A 19141-nucleotide genomic window follows, 5' to 3' on the forward strand; every position below is an offset into this window, starting at 1 on the left:
GGTGCCGAGGATCTGAAACAAGCAAAGACAGAAATTGCGGAAGAAACTCAGCAGGTTTATCCGCAGATACTGCCAGTCCCGCTGATTCCTCTGTGGGCAGATACTGCTAGTCCCGCTGATTCCTCTGTGGGAAGAAACTGCCAGTCCCACTGATTCCTCTGTGGGTAGATACTGCCAGTCCCGCTGATTCCTCTGTGGGCAGATACTGCCAGTCCCACTGATTCCTCTGTGGGCAGATACTGCCTGTCCCGCTGATTCCTCTGTGGGCAGATACTGCTAGTCCCGCTGATTCCTCTGTGGGCAGATACTGCCTGTCCCGCTGATTCCTCTGTGGGTAGATACTGCTAGTCCCGCTGATTCCTCTGTGGGCAGATACTGCCAGTCCCACTGATTCCTCTGTGGGTAGATACTGCCAGTCCCACTGATTCCTCTGTGGGCAGATACTGCCAGTCCCGCTGATTCCTCTGTCCGCAGATACTGCCAGTCCCACTGATTCCTCTGTGGGTAGATACTGCCAGTCCCGCTGATTCCTCTGTCTGCAGATACTGCCAGTCCTGCAGATTCCTCTGTGGGTAGATACTTCCAGTCCCGCTGATTCCTCTGTCCGCAGATACTGCCAGTCCCACTGATTCCTCTGTCCGCAGATACTGCCAGTCCCGCTGATTCCTCTGTGGGTAGATACTGCCAGTCCTGCAGATTCCTCTGTCCGCAGATACTGCCAGTCCCACTGATTCCTCTGTGGGTAGATACTGCCAGTCCTGCAGATTCTTCTGTCCGCAGATACTGCCAGTCCTGCTGATTCCTCTGTCTGCAGATACTGCCAGTCCCGCTGATTCCTCTGTGGGCAGATACTGCCAGTCCCAGTGATTCCTCTGTCTGCAGATACTGCCAGTCCCGCTGATTCCTCTGTGGGTAGATACTGCCAGTCCCACTGATTCCTCTGTGGGTAGATATTGCCAGTCCCACTGATTCCTCTGTGCACTGATGCTGCCAGACGTGCTGAGTTTCTCCAGGCACCTATGTTTCTGTTTCACTGCAGGTAATTGCTTGGTTCTGTCCACGAGATGCTGCCTAGTTGCTGCTTTCGGCCTTTAAATCCGCTGCTATCTTCCTAACCACATTACTCATTAATCACATGGGAAAACCATGATTCCTTAACCAATATCACTAGATTCAATAAACATCCAAGTTCCTGTTTATAGTGGGAAAAAAAAGCCAAAGTCAGAAATTGCTGTAAAAACTCAGCAGGTCTGGCAGCATCTGTGGAGAGAAATGAGAGTGAATGTTTTAGATCCAGTGACCCTTGCTCAGAACGGGTTTATGGGACTTAGTTGTGTAGGAATTGGCTGCCATGTCCATCTGAATTACAACATCCACTTTCACTGATGAAACAATTTGCAAGTGTAACCACTGGTGCCACCAGGGGTACAGTAAGTGAGAATTCTGGAATTTGATAGCATCTGATCAGTTCCAGTCATCTCAATTACATCAGATTGAGCAGGTTAGGACAACGGCCACGCCACCCCCAAAGAAATTCCAGCCAAACTGGATTTTACTGACATTTCATCATCAGAGGCCCCAGTGTGTAAGTCTGCCAATATTTAAACTAATTTATTTTAATCATTTTAGGAGGGAGGGCTGGTGCTCATTCTGGCCGTGGTGGGCCTTGCAGGGTCAGGTCAAGGGCTATGTTTAGTTTAGTATGGTCGGGGGCACTGGGTGTTGGGTCTCCAGTGGGTTGTCAGGATTTTGGGAGGGTAGATAGTTCTGTTGTGAGTTAAGTTGTTTGGTTTAACAGTTGTTCAGGAGTTAGTGTCGATGTTTAGTTTTTTTAACAAGTCCTGTGTTGCTATTAAGCTTAGTGAGCCAGATACCTCTAAAGTCTCTGACTTTCAGGGCCTTTTTTAGAGGGCTCCAGAAGGAGGGAATCTGCCATCAGAAATAGCAATTTCCTTGGCAATTCCCTGGAATTCCACACAATCCTGATGTGTAATTCCAATGTACACTGCTCCAATGACTATCTGGTCGTCAGAGTATCAACACCTCTCATTCGCTGCTCCCAGTGATTGAGTTGAATGCCTTGATCCATTCTCCCTTGAATACACAGATTATGTGGAAATGTTTTTTTGAATGATTCAGGAAATAAGTTACTCACACTCTTTTCAATTGATTGTCTCTGGTGGGTTACCTCTCGATGGCCCAGCTCTATTCTGGTAACATTGCTAAAAGTCACGCACAGTTACCTAAATGCTTGGCATCTTGAAAGATGTTTGAGTCATTTATAATGCTGTTGTTCAGTCTTTTTAACCTTATCAAATGGTTTCCATCCATTCAATAAAGAAAGTTATTTTCAATATCAATCACAGAATTCATGTCACTGAATGATATAGGTAGTGATGAGCCAGTAGGAAAACTATCACAAAAGGTCAGAAAAATAAGATACTTGATGTCAAAATAACACTAAAGTCCAATTTTGCCCCCAAAGTTTAAATGTTGAGATGAGAATCTCGCTGGTGGGTGGTGAGAGGGCCAATTTCATGTATTGAAAGCTCACTATTACTAATTCTCCCATCACTTACATGCAATGTACTTTTTGCCCACATGGCAGAGAAACAAAATGATCAGATTTCCTATTATGAAAGTCTGAGCAGATGCCTAGTGGCCCCAGTTTGTTGCTTTGCTGTTCGGGGACTCCATCAGGTAGAGTGACCACGGTCAGAGCTAGGAGTCTGTTCTCTGTAAGTCAAGAAGTGTCACAGGAGCCAGGGCTGTGCTGAGGATGCTGGGGAAGTCAACTGTTAGGATTGGAGGCAGCATGAAGGGAGGATGATAATCATAAAGAGTGACAGCTCAACATATGGGGAGAAAATAAAGCATATACAGAGCAAGAGGTTCTGAGGGAGCAGGATCCTCACTGGTTGCCATCATCCTGCGTTCGATAGGAATCAGTGCAGAATTACGTTCGACATAACAAAACTGCATGCCTGGGATACAAAGTGGGAAGATGATCAGTTAGATGATTTGCTTGAGTAAGGACATAAGGAAAATAAGCTAATGGGGTTGACAGTGAGAGCATGGATAAAAGGAACACTGGGGGGGATGTCAAGCTGGATTGAGAGGCTGAGACTGCAACTCATTCCATGAAGGGGTACCTGTGTTGCATTTCATCCTCATTCAAATTGCAAGTGTGCAGTGGAAATGGAAAATGGCTGCCACAATAACCAAAGTGTCTGGAATATGTTTTTCTCTCTCTGGGAGAGGGACCTCTATATTTGTGTGATTTGGACCTTTCAAGATGCAACAGCATTAAACAGATATCCACGCATCTGTTATCACATAACACTGACCATGGACTTCTGTATTGACTGAAATCCTGGCCATGAACAATCTTGATCGTCTCATTCTACATTGTAAATTAATCCCAGTCATGGCTTTGAAACCCAGGTAATGTCAGGCGAGTTGTGTAGATGCACCTTAGTTCCAAGACTTACAATCACCTCCCAAGGTTTCACAGTCTGCACACGATCTGAGAGCTGCTCACTTCACACCTTGGACTATAAAATGTCCACACTGCTATCCTATATGTAAAGCTGCCTTTTTTGAGTAATAATGGGGTTGAGGGTGAGGGAGAAATTCTCACTATATGCTACCACACATTGTATCTGTGCCAAATGAGCTGTAGACATGAGGATCAGGTCAAGGTCCATGTAAAGGCTTTGCTGGCTTTTTAGTTGGGGTTCCCACATCCCAGTGTTTTGGAGGAAGCTGTTGATTGCTGCAACAGCTGAATGATTGAGGAGCTGCTTTGTCTCTGATATTGCCCACAGCGGCTCATTGGGACCATCTCCAATGGATCCAGGCACAGAAGCAATGGTCAGCGGTGTGGCTGTAAGAGCTGTTAGAGGAATGAGTGAGAAACACATGGGTCTGAAGCTCAGGACCACATCGACCCCCAACAGAAGTGGAACAGCCTCTCAATGTGAGATTCCAGCTGTAGGTGGCCTCATGATGTGATGAAGATGAAGGAAACCTACAGTCACTGGTCTTTGATGGATTGCCGTACAGATGTGGGAGGGTCGGTGGCACCATACCCTGCTTAGAGATGGCAGTCGGAATGACACGTCACGATGTGCAGTGTATCTGTAATGGAACACCTTCCTGCACTAGGATATTCTGTCCACAGCAGGATCATGTGGGTCATGTCTGGGGATTAGTACCGTAATGTGCAGATACAGTCATGGAGTCATAGAGATGTACAGCATGGAAACAGACCCTTTGGTCCAACCCGTCCATGCCGACCAGATAACCCAACCCAATCTAGTCCCACATGCCACCACCCAGCCAATATCCCTCCAAGCCCTTCCAATTCATATACCCATCCAAATGCCTGTTAAATGTTGCAATTGTACCAGCCTCCACCACTTCCTCTGGCAGGTCATTCCATACACGTACCACCCTCTGTATGAAAAAGTTGCCCCTTAGGTCTCTTTTATATCTTTCCCCTCTCACCTTAAACCTTTGCCCTGTGGTTCTGGACTCCCCAACTCCAGGGAAAAGACTTTGCCTATTTACCCTATCCATGCCCCTCATAATTTTGTAAACCTCTATAAGGTCAATATTCCAACAGTGGCCTAACTAATGTCCTGTACAGCCACAACATGACGTCCCAACTCCTGTACTCAATACTCTGACCAATAAAAGAAAGCATACCAAACGCCTTCTTCACTATCCTATCTACCTGTGACTCTACTTTCAAGGAACTATGAACTTGCACTCCAAAGTCCCTTTGTTCATGAACACTCCCTAGACCTTACCATTAAGTGTATAAGTCCTGCTAAGATTTGCTTTCCCAAAATGCAGCACCTCACATTTATCTGAATTAAACTCCAACTGCCACTTCTCAGCCCATTGGCCCATTTGGTCCAGATCCTGTTGTTATCTGAGGTAACCCTCTTCACTGTCCACTACACCTCCAATTTTGGTGTCATCTGCAAACTTACTGTGCCACTTATGCTCGCATCCAAATCATTTATGTAAATGTCAAAAAGTAGAGGACCCAGCACCATTCCTTGAGGCACTCCACTGGTCACAGGCCTCCTGTCTGAAAAACAACCCTCCACCACCACCCTCTGTCTTCTACCTTTGAGCCAGTTCTGTATCCAAGTGGTTAGTTCTCCCTGTATTCTGTGAGATCTAACCTTGCTAACCAGTCTCCCATGGGGAACCTTGTCGAACGCCTTACTAAAGTCCATATAGATCACATCCACCACTCTTCCCTCATCAATTCTCTTTGTTATTTCTTCAAAAAACTCAATCAAGTCTGTGAGACTTAATCCATGGAATTTCTGTTCTGGAAAATCAGAGGACATACCAAGCAACTTGATGGACAATGAGGATCTGTGAGAGCCGCAACATGGTGCTGGGTCAGAAAATGAGGACATTCTTCAGAAAGGACAGCAACTTCAGCATCTTACAGGGCATCCGGCAAAGTGACACAGGCAGAAAGTCTTCTTGATCCTCATTGAAAGGAGCTGAATTGTGTGAAATTATCTTTCACTGACTGTAAATGCTTTGATGCTGCAGAGGCTAGTGTGCGCTGTGCACTTACTGGTCTGATCATTTTATGCTTTGTATGTTGTTTAATGTAACAAACTTATGGAAGACTTCACAACGTCTGAATGCTCTGTCATTCAATCCCTATCCTGCTAGCATAGTTGTCATGGAAAGATAACTACTGTTAAGACAGAGTTAAACTATCTCGTGGTAATACAATGGGCCAAGCTCTGAACCTTCACATTTGGAACCAGAGCTAAAATAACAGTCGCTCACAGAGCTGATAATAAGAAGTGGATGCAAATTTAAATATCTGATGATGTCTTTGCAATGATGTTTCACTGGTGCCACACATGTGACCTCAGAAGGTTACCTTTCTCCTTTCCCTTCCACTATACAGTCCTGGGATGTGCAGCTGGGGTGGAGGGAGCCTACTCTATCGTGGTGAGCGTTGGATTTGGAGTTTCAGGTAGGTGACCCTTTGTCATTTGTGGCTAGAAAGCTCACACATGTTAAGAGGGTCCTGGCTAGATGCAGGTTCAGCTGAAACTTCCATAGAGTTGAGGGTGGCAGACTGGATGGAGGGAGAAAGCCTGTGTACCTCTGGTATGTCCTGAGAGGAGGCTTCAGGAGATGCCTGTCTGTGATTCCTCCTATTGCTACTGTAATCACCCTGTCTCCGTTTGAGGACAGGGCACCTGGGGAGAGGTTAAGGTCTTTTGACCCCCCCCCCCCCCCCCCCCGTCACCTTGCTGTTGTGCTGGGCACTGATGGCTCGAGTGAAGAAGTTCAGGTCTGTGTACTTACCTGGCCGACACTGAGGGTGCATGGCATTGGCCTGCAATGGCAGTTACTAGTCTGTCCATGGAGACAGTCAGATGCAGCACAGTACAAAGAGCATTGGTGAGCCACCTCAACCTCCCATTCGCTGTATCAAGTGTCTCTGATGAACCCACCGTCTGCTCCTGTGGCTGTTTGTGCATTTGAATGGCGTTATTCGTGACTGACCCCATGGCCTCTCTCCTTCCAGGGGCTGCTCCATACTTCCTCTGAGTGCCAGCCATCCAGCTGCAGAGAGGTAGCAGTGATGTGCTGACCATCAGCTCCTCCTGACTCTGTGCTAAAATACTCACCAAGGAGACAGGACCTGAACTGGTGAAGGGTGCAGGAGGCTAACCTTGCTGGAGCTTCCTCTGAGGCACCTGCAACTCCTTCTTCAGGGATGGAGGAGGGGCTGATGTCTCTTGAGAACAGCAATTGTGCAGATACACTGGTGCCTTGTAGAGACAAGAGAGAGCATGAGTTGGGAAAAGTGAGTGAAAAGTTTGTTTATGTTAAGAATACATTCACAATAGTGCTGATCTGAGAGCAGTACAGCACGATGAATCTGACCTAGTTTCTGAGAGGTCTCCACATCACCATGAGTGGTCACAGTCCTCCCCCACTGAGAACAAGGACTTTTTCCTCATAGGGAGAATGTTTACTACCTTCATTTAGCAAATATCCTGGTCCCTGCTGTCCTAATGTGGGCTGTTTTTTTTCCCTAAATGATTCAAAAGGAGGAGATTGAGTGAGATGAAAATACCTGGCACAGCTATTAGTACTGGTGCAGGTAGGGAAGATTGGTGAGGTCTCTCAAATGAGTGAGTGAGTAGGTGAGTGAGTGAGTCAAAAGTGCAGAGGTCATAGTCCAGGGGTTTTGGGGTGGGTGAGAGCAAGCGAGGGAAGATACCGCATACAATAGTGAGAATGGTAGAACATGATTCTTGACTGGAGGCATGTGTAGTGAGAGAAGAAGGTGGCAACTAAGCACTGTGGAGGACCTTCTTCCTGCCTTGCTGGGTGTTCACCCAGACCATGGGCACCACAGTGACCTGGCGGGGCTGGCAAGGTCTGGTGCTGTGGTCCCCTCTGGTGGTCCTGAGGAAAAAGGATGCCCCTCCTCTTCTCCACCTCATCCACCAGGACCCCCAGGTCTCTGTCTGCAAATCGAGGTGTCAACTTGCTTGTGTCAGCCACCTCCAGGTCAATTCTTCCCACAAAAGGCAACTCCTGACCTGCAGCATGTGACCCAGTGCACAGCAAGGCGCTGAATGCCAGAAGATGCTGGCAGTATTAAGCAGTGATCCACCATTCCTGAGCCGATAACAATGTGAGTGCAGCACTGTCCAAATGTAATGGGTACAGATGAGGTGAGCAGCAGAGTATTGTACAAGAAAATTTACCTGAGCTCATAGAGAGAAACCCTTAATGGAATGCTCCGAGATTGCCACTTAGCTGATTTTTGGTGAAGTTCAGGCCACAGTTTTGAAACATTAACAAATATTAAATGGACTAAGATTTCTCACTTCATTCACTTGCAATTTGATTTAATGACAGCCAGACTTTCCTGCAGCATAGACTTTGAAACTGTGTCTTGAATAAATAGGAAGTAGACTAATGAGTGGCGCAGGAACAGACTGTTCTTCACGCAGTATGTAAACAAAACAGAGGCCGCAAATGAGCAAGTAATGCATCAATAAAAATATTATTGGTACAAAGCATCTAATGTTTAGAAGGAGCATGATAGAAGTAAGAAGGATTGATTTTTTTTTCTGAAGGCCTGGACTTCTAATCTAAAAACAAAGTACTGAACTGACTCATCAAGTCTGGTAGTGTCTGGGGAGAAAGGAGAGTTAATGTTTTGAGTCAAATACTCCTGTTTAACTGAAAACATTAAAACTGCTACCCATTCCATCAATATTGCCAGTCTGCTGAGTCCATTTCTAATTTCCAGCATCCATATTCTTGTAATTTTATTTAAGGTTTATAATAAACAATATAAAGCAAAATATGATAATAATCAAAGACTATGATTTGGGTGAAGTAATTTCTCCCCATCTCCTCACTTCTCTAATTGATTGATCTCTGATCTCTAGACTGTGCCCCCATATTTTATAGTCCTTGATGAGTAGAAGCAATCTTGCAGCATTAGCCATGTCAAACCCCTTCAGAATCTTGCTTTTTTTAAAAAATGAGGCTGCCTCTGATTCTTGTTAACTTCAGACAGACTCAACTTACTTTCATCATAGGACAACCTAGTCAAACCAGGGATCAATTTAAGGAACCTTTGCTTCCCGTCTTGAAGGCTACCTTACCCATACCCCTGTGCGGGAGCGGTTGGAGGAATGGACACAGGGAAGTGGCAGCGTGGCCATCTGCTTTATTTTAAAGACCAACCCTAGACGCATTAGCAGGTGGACTTTGAGATTCACCCCACTGAACTAACCAGCAACACTCACTCAGAGCTGTGTGGCTGTTCTGAGGTGCTGTGCATACACTGTGCTGACTTCAGAACACTATGTTGCACATGGGGCTTGGTGGTCAGTGCACCAAAAAGAAATTTAGAGGGAACATTGATTCCTAGGCTGTCAGAGAAAAACTCAAAGAGGAATAAACATACTGATCCAATAACTGCATAAGTAACAACCCCACAATGGAATCTAGTTGCAATCATGTGGTTTATGAGATTGTTACACCTTGGAACTATCACTAGTTTAGTGTAAAAAGTGTTTCATGACCTTTTCTGAAGTCTGCATGACAACAGCTTTGGGTGATATGGCTGTTAAAAATTGTTTCACTGGAAGGTTAGTGTAATGGGTTCACTCTAGAAAATAATGGCAGCAGCATTTGTGTTTACAGTGATTAAACTGTTAGTCTCTAATATCCCAGGAAGGTGTTGAGAAGTTGAATAGCACACAGTTACACTTTAAGTTGTCTGTTTATTCCCAAGCCAAATGAAAATTGAACTTTAAAGAATAGCTAATCAGCATTTCTAGCTGGATACAGGTTCCATGTGATTCACATGGTTGTGGAGATGGTTTCTAAGCTCACTGTCAACCTTACAGACATAGGCAGCCTTACAGATCTTGGCTAGAAGCAGCAGCAAGGAATTGGAAGTCTGTATGGAGGCTGTGAAGAAATACAGCTGAGTGTGGTGATGATAAAGAAATCATTGCTGGATTTGGAGATGGATAATGAACAAACATATATACATCAAGTATTCTCTTAATGTTCAACTTGTCAGTTTATCTCAGTATGGAAATACACTCACTCACTGGGCAAGAAAATGTATCCTCATAATTGCTACTTTGGAAATATCCTGATATACTCAGTATAAATCAGCTTTCATTTCATTTAGTATTGTCGTTCAACAGATAAGCATTGGTTTCAAACGACATGATTTGTCCCAGGTAGAGATTGCATTTTTATGCTTTTCCTTTCTTTGTTTCCAAGAGCAGAAAGATGTCTTTTAAAACTGTTTTAAAAGCTGTACTTCCTTATTCAGCATTTAAAGTTGACGTTGTCAGACTAAAATGCAGCCACTGCTGATCACATGATGCAAACTGACAACGAATATTTCAACAGAAATGACTGAAATAGAACTTAGTCACCGTCAACCTCGGACTCACATCCTTTCATTGTGTGGACATTGCAATCAAGAAATGAAAAAGAAGAGAAGACTGTCTATCTCCCAGCAAGGAGTGATAAGAAAAGGAGAGTCATCAAACCGTATTATACCTGAAGAGGTGGAAATAGACCAGTCGACCTCCGAAGGTGAACAATGGATCCTTGGCCAAATGGATAAAGATTGATTGGTCAGTTGAAATGACTCCCTAATGGGAGAAAATGAAGACTGTAGTTGCTGGAGATCAGAGTCAAAACGTGTGGTGCTGGAAAAGCACAGCTGGTCAGATAGCGTCTCAGGAGCAGGAGAGTCGACATTTTGAGGATAAGTTCTTCATCAGGAATATGAAGAGAAAGAATCCTGATGAAGAGCTTATGCTTGAAACATCGACTCTCCTGCTACTTGGATGCTGCCTGACTGGCTGTGCTTTTCCAGCGTCACATTTTTTGACTCTGACTCACTAATGGGCCTGACAATACACAAAGTTCTCTGATTTCAGAAGAATTTAATTGTAATTTCTGGACCAGTTTGCCTCAGTCTGCAAAGAATCTAGACATGCATAACGTAAGTCTGCCTTATGTCTGAATCTGCTTTTAACACTGGAACAGCAAACAGCCAGACTCCAGGTTAATATCTGAGCTTGCTTCAGGTGTGTGGAGGCACTGACCTAGTGGTATTAGCAGTGATAAGCAATCCAGAGACCCACATAATACCCTGACTTCTAATCCCACAATGGCGCATGGCAGAATTTGGGCACAACAAAAAAAAATTAGATTTCTAGGAGATAATGATATTAAGATTATGGAAGGAAATGGTAAGTGGGGGTGGGAGTGGGTGGGGGAAGAAGGAATGAGACTGGATGGACTACATGGCATAATCTAAGGCAGCAGACCCAGCAAAATTTTCCTTACTAACATCTGGGAGCTAGTGCCAAAAGCTGGCGAACTGTCTCACAGGTTGGTCAAGCAAAGGCCTGATACAGTCATACTCACAGAATCATACCGATAGCGAATGTTCCAACCATCACCAACATGGTATGTCCTAAAGATGTGGTGTCAAAGTGTTATACAGTCAGGAGAGAGCTGCCCTGGGAGTCCTCAATATTCACTCTAGACCCCATGATTTCTCGTGTATTAAGCAAACATGAGCAAGGAAACCTCCTCCTTGCCACATGCACCCACCCCCCTGAGCTATTCATCCATGTTGAACAGCAATTTGAGAAAGTGCTGAGGTTGGGAAGAGTGCAGAATGTACTCTAGCTGGGTCTTCAATATCCACCAGAAGGAGTGCCCCATTGGCAGAGTTGCTGGGTCCTGAAGGACATTACTGCTAGACTGGGTCTGAACCAGGAGGTGAAGGAAGCAATGAGAAATAAACCATACTTGACCTCACCCTCATCAACCTTTTTGTCACAGATTTATACATTTATAACAGTATTGGTAAGAGTAAACACAAGTGTCCTTGTGGAGACAAAGTCCCATCTTCATCTTGAGAATACCCTTATTGTTTGAAGTGGTAGTATTATTTTGCTAAATGCAGAGATGCTAATCTAGCAACCCAAGAGCAGGCATTCATGGACTGCTGTGTGTCATCAATAGCAGCAGAATCTAACACAATTCACAAGTACATGGCCTTGCATATTCCCACTGTACTGTTGCTATGAAACCAAGGGATCAGCTCTTATTTAAAGACTGCAAGAGGGTATGTCAGGAGTAGCACTGAGCATTATTAAAAATGAGGTTAAAAACAATGATTTCCCCTTCCCCCACATCACCCTAGTTCCAAACTTCCAGCTCAGCACTGTCCCCATGACTTGTCCGGACTTGTCCTACCTGCCTATCTCCTTTTCCACCTATCCACTCCGCCCTCTCCTTCCTGACTTATCACCTTCATCTCCTCCCCCACTCACCCATTGTACTCTATGCTACTTTCTCCCCACCCCCACCCTCCTCTAGCTTATCTCTCCACGCTTCAGGCTCTCTGCTTGTATTCCTGATGAAGGGCTTTTGCCTGAAACGTCGATTTCACTGGTACTTGGATGCTGCCTGAACTGCTGTGCTCTTCCAGCACCACTAATCCAGAACCTAAAAATGAGGTGTCAATCTACTGAAGCACTACCTGTGTGCCAAACAGCATAAGCAACAAGTGATAGACAGGACTAAGCAATTCCATAACCAGAGCAACAGATCTAAACTTTGCAATTCTGCTACATCTAGTTGTGAATGGTGGTGAGAAATTAAACAACTCACTGGAGGGGAAATCTCCATAAACATGCCCATTCTCAATGATGAGGGAGCCTAGCAATGTAAATGCAAATGACAAGGTTGAAAGATTTGCAACAATCCTCAACAAGAAGTATCTAGTGAATGATTTGTCATAGCCTTCTCCAGAGGTCCTCAGTATTGCTAATGCCAGCCTTCAGCAAATTCAATTCACTCCTGGTGATACTAAGAAATGGTTGGAGGCATTGGATGTTACAAAAGACTTTGGGCCCTGCCAATGTTTTGGCAATAGTACTGAAGACTTGTGCTCCAGAACTTGCTGCACTTGTATCCAAGCTGTTCTAGTATAGCTGCAACTACAGTTGCAGGAATCTACCCGACAATGTGGAAGATTGCCCAGGTTGGTCCTGTAAACAAAAGGCAAATCAAATCTAACCAAGGCAATTGCCATCCCATCAGTCTACTCTCTATCATTAGTAAAGTGTTGGTGTTACCAACAGTGACATCAATAGTTTGTTCAACAATAGCTTGCTCACTGATGCTGAGTTTGTGTTTCACCAGGGCCACTCAGCTCCTGATCTCATTACAGCTTTCACTCAAAAATACTGAACTCCTAAGGTAAGGTGAGGTGAGGCGAGAGTGAGTTGAGAGTGACTTGCTGTTGGAATTACACAATTGTCAGTTGATGATCATTTCTACGTAACATTTCATAAAATTATCAAGCTAAATCCCGCACTATCAACATCATGAGGTTACCATTGACCAGAAATGTAACTGAACTAGCTATACTTAGGCAGTGGTTACATGAGCAAATCAAAGGCTGGGAATCCTGCAGTCTTCCCGAACCCTGTCCACCATCCATAAGACACAAGTCAGGAGTATTATGGAATACTCCCCACTTGCCTGGATGGGTGCACCTCCAATAACACTCAAGAAGCTTGACACTAAAGCTGTCCATTTGATTGACACAACCTCCAGAAACATTCGCTCCCCCTACCACCACAGCAGTGAGGAATATCTACAAGATGCATTGCAGAAATTTGCCAAGGCTCCTTCAACAACAACTTCCAATTGCATGACCACTGACATCTGGTAGCAGATACATGGAAACAACACCAACTGCAAGTTACCCTCCAAGCCACTCACCACCCTGATTTGGAACTATATCACTATTCCTTCAATGTCGTTGGATCAAAATCCTGGAATTCCCTCCCTAACTGCATTGTGGGTCCACCTACGGCCACATGGACTGCAACTGTTCAAGAAGGCAACTCACCATTATCTTCTCAAAGGCAACTAAGGTTAGGCAATATGTGCTAGTCCAACCAGCGAGCTCCACATCCCATTGGTCCAAGTAAACCTCCTCAAGATCTGGTTCCAAACAAAATGTCATATTCAGCAGAAAAGTGGACCAAGACACATGACACTAATTCCATGTTGCTGTGCTATTGCAATTTTAAAATTTATTTTGTAACTCCTGCTTTGTCTAGATGAACACACCTGAATCTCGCTTCCCTCTGGAAAGGACCTCACCGGACACTAACCTTCTCAACTCTGACAATTGCATGAATTAATGTCCAAAGCTTTGGTTTTAGTTATTCTTAATATTTAACTCTTTCCACTCCTTTTTCTTCCTTGTATACGTATATATGTGGATATGTAGGGAAAATCATCCTGTTATTGATGACTTGGTTTCGTTGACTTTGGGACTGGTTCTAAAGTGTGGAGTAGGCTTTACCAGATTTTTCACTGATGTACATTTTCACTCTATCCAGTGATCATCCATCATCCTCATTGAAACTTCTGCTGCACATGTTGTGTATTGGATTTTCCTCAGATAAATGCAGAGTTCACATCAGGGCCTCATTTAGACTTTTTTTTACAATGTTATAAAATATCTATGTTCTCATGCTTCTGGTATATCCAACTCCTTCTGTGGTACTTTGCTCCTCTTCTCATACTCATACTTAACTAATCAAGCATGGATCAGTTACCAGACACACACTGGGCAGCACAGTGGCTCAGTGGTTAGCCCAACTGCCTTACAGTGCCAGAGACTGGGGTTTGATTCCAACCTTGGGCAACTGTCTGTGGAGTTTGCACATTCTCCTTGTGTCTGCAAGGTTTTCTTCTAGGTGCTCCGGTTTCCTCCCTTAGTCCAAAGATGTGCAGGTTAGCCATGAGAAATGCAGTGTTACAGGGATAGTGTTTGGGGGCTTGGTCTTTGGAGGGTCAGTGGATGGGCTGAATGGTCTTCCACACTGTATGGATTCTATGGTCGTCAAATGCAGAACAATTGATCGCTTTGGCACGAACACCATTTATGCCCAGAACTGGTAAGAGACAATTGATTCAGGAAGTTCAGACTACAATGTATCAGCTATAAGAGTAGGCTTCTTACATTAGATTAGATTACATTACAGTGTGGAAACAGGCCCTTCGGCCCAACAAGTCCACACCGACCCGCCGAAGCGAAACCCACCCATACCCCTACATTTACCCCTTATCTAACACTACGGGCAATTTAGTTTGGCCAATTCACCTGACCCTGCACATCTTTGTGACTGTGGGAGGAAACCGGAGCACCCGGAGGAAACCCACGCAGACACGGGGAGAACGTGCAAACTCCACACAGTCAGTCGCCTGAGGCGGGAATTGAACCCGGGTCTCTGGCGCTGTGAGGCAGCAGTGCTAACCACTGTACCACCGTGCGCTTCAGTACAGGGCTAAGCTATGACTTGCATGCAACACAGAGATAAAAAATATCAGGAACATTGCCAGTAGTGCCACAGACTACTATTCATTATGTGTTCTGTATCCTTGGTAGAATAATGTTAAAATGAGTAGACAGTAAACAAAAAAACCTGAAGACCTGTGGATGCTGGAAATCAGAAACAAAAAGAGAAATTGCTGGAAAAACTCAGCAGGTCTGGCAGCATTTGTGGAGAGAAAACAGACAGTATTTGTTTCCTAGAATGAAAACCAAATAAAAAATTGGAAAGCGTTTGCAGGTGAGTCAACATAACAGGAGGGAGAAGCAAGCTAACAATTCAGGTTAATGACCTTTAGTCAAGTTAGTGATGAAACAGTTTGCAATGTAAGCAGGTACAGATACAAGGAAAGGAAAGAAGGGCAGATGAACAAAATTAAGATTTGTGAAAGGGTCAAAGAAAAGAGAAATTAAATGATGAAAGGATGAGATTGGCATAAAAATGGGATTTTAAAAAATAACTGTTTCTTATAAAGGTTTCTTTCTTCTAGATTTCCTGTTTCCATTGCAACTGTTCACTAGGTTTCTGATTTATGTTACTTTCTCCTCAAATGGGAATTACTTCCACTTGGATTGCATGGCTCTCAATGGGGTCAATCCTATTTGCCCCATCATTGCTTCCACCCTTTCTGTCCTCCACAGAACCCCGTTTCCCACATCTTCTATCCGACAAGCCTTCATTTTCAATGGGTCTTCTTCCCCCATTTCTGTCAATGCCAGCCACCACCTTCTACCCTCTCTCTGTGAGCAGTCTGAAGGGACCGTTTTCTTCACGACACATTTGGCTCCTCTTCAATCACCAGCTCCCACTCATTTTCCCGTAACACCATCCCCTACAAGTGGAAGCAATGTAACACCTACTCTTAATCCTCTCTTTTCTCATCTTCCAGTATCCCAAACATTGCTTCCAGGTGAAATATTTCTTCAAGGTTAGTACATTATATGCTCTGCTTTCAATGCAATCACATATTCAGTTGCAGATTCAATACTTGCATTTCGGAATACTTTAATTCGGCCTGTACGCTGCTCAGGGCTTCCAATTGCTTATCATTCTATTTTATCACACTCCTACCCACACTCTCGGTCCTCAACCTCCTACACTGTTCCAATGAAGCTCAATGAGTGCTAGAGTAGCAGTATTGTATCTGTTGATTGACCATTTTTCAGTGTTCTAGGATCAATTTCAGCACGCTCAGATCATAAACAGAATGTTATGGTGATCATTCTGCCATTGCCTTTCACGGCCCCTTTAAATCCTTTGTTGTTTTGCTTATTCCATGATCAACTTTGACCTTGGGCCATCATTTGTCATTTAGGCAGAATTGGCCGTGGCTTCAATACGAACAGTGAACTCTGAGTCAGATCAGAAATAATTGTAGACCTTTCTAAAAAGACCAGTGTCGAACTCTGTGTGTATGTGAGTGCATTGGAGTATTATATTCCCGACCACTGAATAAGATGTTTCCATGAGTTCATGAGATTTTTAACTGATATGATCTGTTACACAGCTAAAGGGGGAGGGAAGAGGGATGTTCCCTTTGGGATTGTCTATCAGAGGAGGATGGATTTATATTACTTCCCCTCAAAAAAAATCACAATCTGCGTCAAGTCAGGTGTGACAAAAGGCAGAGAGATTTGTTTTGAGACTTGCAAACTGTCCAAACTGTCTTTGCATTTCACAACATGTCTGTAAAAATAAAGTATCTTTGCATTTAATCAATTGTTCAGATCTCCCTCAGGATTTCTGCCAATCAGCCAATCTGGTTATTGGGCAGCTCTGTAGTCACAGTATTAACCGGAATCAGTAGAAACCGGTCCTGGGACTACTGTCAGTCTCCACATAGAGGTAAATGTATCTCTGGATTTCAGCTAGGTCCAGGGACTTTAGGCACCCTCACTGGTGAGGGATAGGGCAAGAAGGGGGATGAAGGATTATGGCTGATGGGAGTTGGGGCAGGCAGTAGGACAAGTATGGGCTTTTTGGGGAGTGTGTGCCGATTACTATATAAGGCACCGCCAAAAAGGCATGCCTCCCTGCCACATCCTGAGTGACAGAAACAACAAGGTTGAATCAGAATTTCCAAAACCTGTGACCAAATCAGAAATGCCAAATTTACCAAAAATCTAACCGTAGAGATGTACAGCTCAAATACCCAAGGCCCATGTCAATGATATGCTTCATTTTACAATAAGTAGTGGAATGGAAAATAAAATACAAACACACTCAGGCTGACTTAAAACATGCTATGACTTCCCAGACTCGAATTCCGTCTGTCTGCCAGATCATTTCAATTAATAAACATGTCAAAGCATTTTATAATGTGAACTGGAGTAGCTGTATTCTCAAACAAACTCTACAAAGATGTCTTTGTAAATGTGTAGAGGGGCTGCTGTAAACATCTGCGGGGTTAGAAGTACTTAATTGTTGAAAAACTTCCTGAAACCAAATCCTGAGGGAGATCTGAACAATTGATTAAATGTAAAGGTACTTTATTTTTACAGGCAAGTTGTGAAATGCAAAGATAGTTTGGACAGTTTGGAAATCACAAAACAAATCTCTCTGACTTGTTAGCAGATTTTGATTTAAATGTTCTCTATTTTAAATAGAGAGTGTATATCTCCCTCAATCAGTCTGCTAGTGAACTCTGAATTTGAAAGCATGGTGGCATTGTCAGTAGATGTTTGTAGCTGTGTTAACACCTGAACTAACTGCTGTTCCAAACGTCAACGAGATCAAGGGGCTGATCTGTGTTCTAACTCCATGTTCATTGGCCCATATCGCTTAATACCTTTGCTTAACAAAAATGTATTTATTTAGATTTAAAATTAACAACTGATTGAGCATCAACTGTCATTTGAGGAAGAGAGTTCCAAAACTCTACCACCCTTTGTGTGTAGAAGTGCTTCCTAACATCTCTTCTGAATAGTCTGGCCTTAATTTTCAGACTAGAGTCAAGGAGTCCTACAGCACAGAGACAGGCCCTTTGGCCCATACTGGTCCATGCCAACCAAAATGTCCTTCTGTGCTAACCCCATTTCCCTGCACTTGGCCATATCCTTCTAATCCTTTCCTATCCATGTATTTGTCCAAATGCCTTTTAAATGTTGTTAATGTACCAGTCTCAATCACTTCTGCTGGCAACTCATTCCATATGTGTATCATATTCTGTGTAAAATAGTTGCCTCTCAGGTTGCCTTTTATTCTTTCCCCTCTTATTGTCGTCCTGTTTTCCTTCCTCTCAGTCGAAGCAAAACACTCAGAGACACAGTATAGTTTGACCTCCTTCATCTTTATTCTGGGCCCTGGAGGGAGAGAGAACAATTGCCCATGTGCACAAGACATGGGTTCCTGGTTTTCTTTGGAAGAGCGATTGCTTAAGGAATTATATAATCACTTACAGGGAGCAGCAATCAAATAAGGTAACATCTATATTGATTAGGTGACAGTTACAATCAGCGAGCATCAACAGCAAAGATTAAGCCATCTGCTGTTACACAATGAATGTTCTTAACCTCAACTGGCTTCACATAATGACTACTTTTCACTTTGTTAAACTGACCTTATATTACTGAAGGCTTCCAATATTGTTAAATAGCTGTACATAATGAATGCTTTTCCATCTTGTTAACCCATTACCCTTGCCTCCAGCACCCCATTGTTAACTGTGAGTTCTTATATGACCTGAGTCATGCTCAGCTGAACCTCTTGTTTCACAAAACTCTTTCCCTGCCTGCTCATACCCTATACACATTCTCATTTCCTCCTTTTATCATTTCATGATAACCACCAAGATGGCACTACCAGCTTTCATAAGACTCTGATAGCTAGCATTTAAGCAAGTTGTTGACACACAGCATACAATAATTATTACAACAAAAATTCCTAGTCTGTTACAGTAATTAGAGTTTGAAGAATCCTCCCATGTAGAAAAAAAAATCACCAGTCAAGTTCATAAATCCATAATCCTAAGTGACCACTCCACCCCCTCCAAGTCAAGTGGAAATGAGTCAGTTGTCCAAACTCTCCTTCAGTAAAGTTCAACCTGAAAACAAAATCCAGACTCTCTTTGCATCACTCCACAGACAAATTTGAATTCTTGGATAAGGGCAGTTAAATACTTAACAAAGCTAATGAGACTTCCGTCCTTG

At 43.7% G+C, this 19141-nt stretch overlaps 1 protein-coding gene across 1 annotated transcript in view; it reads right to left on the reverse strand.

Annotated features, from left to right (window-relative positions):
• LOC122558546 (proteinase-activated receptor 1-like) overlaps positions 1-19141 on the reverse strand; it is a 47447-nt gene that overhangs the window by 8128 nt on the left and 20178 nt on the right. The window lies entirely within an intron of this gene.

The sequence above is a fragment of the Chiloscyllium plagiosum genome, chromosome 2 (assembly GCF_004010195.1).
Source record: "Chiloscyllium plagiosum isolate BGI_BamShark_2017 chromosome 2, ASM401019v2, whole genome shotgun sequence".
NCBI classification, from domain to species: domain Eukaryota; kingdom Metazoa; phylum Chordata; class Chondrichthyes; order Orectolobiformes; family Hemiscylliidae; genus Chiloscyllium; species Chiloscyllium plagiosum.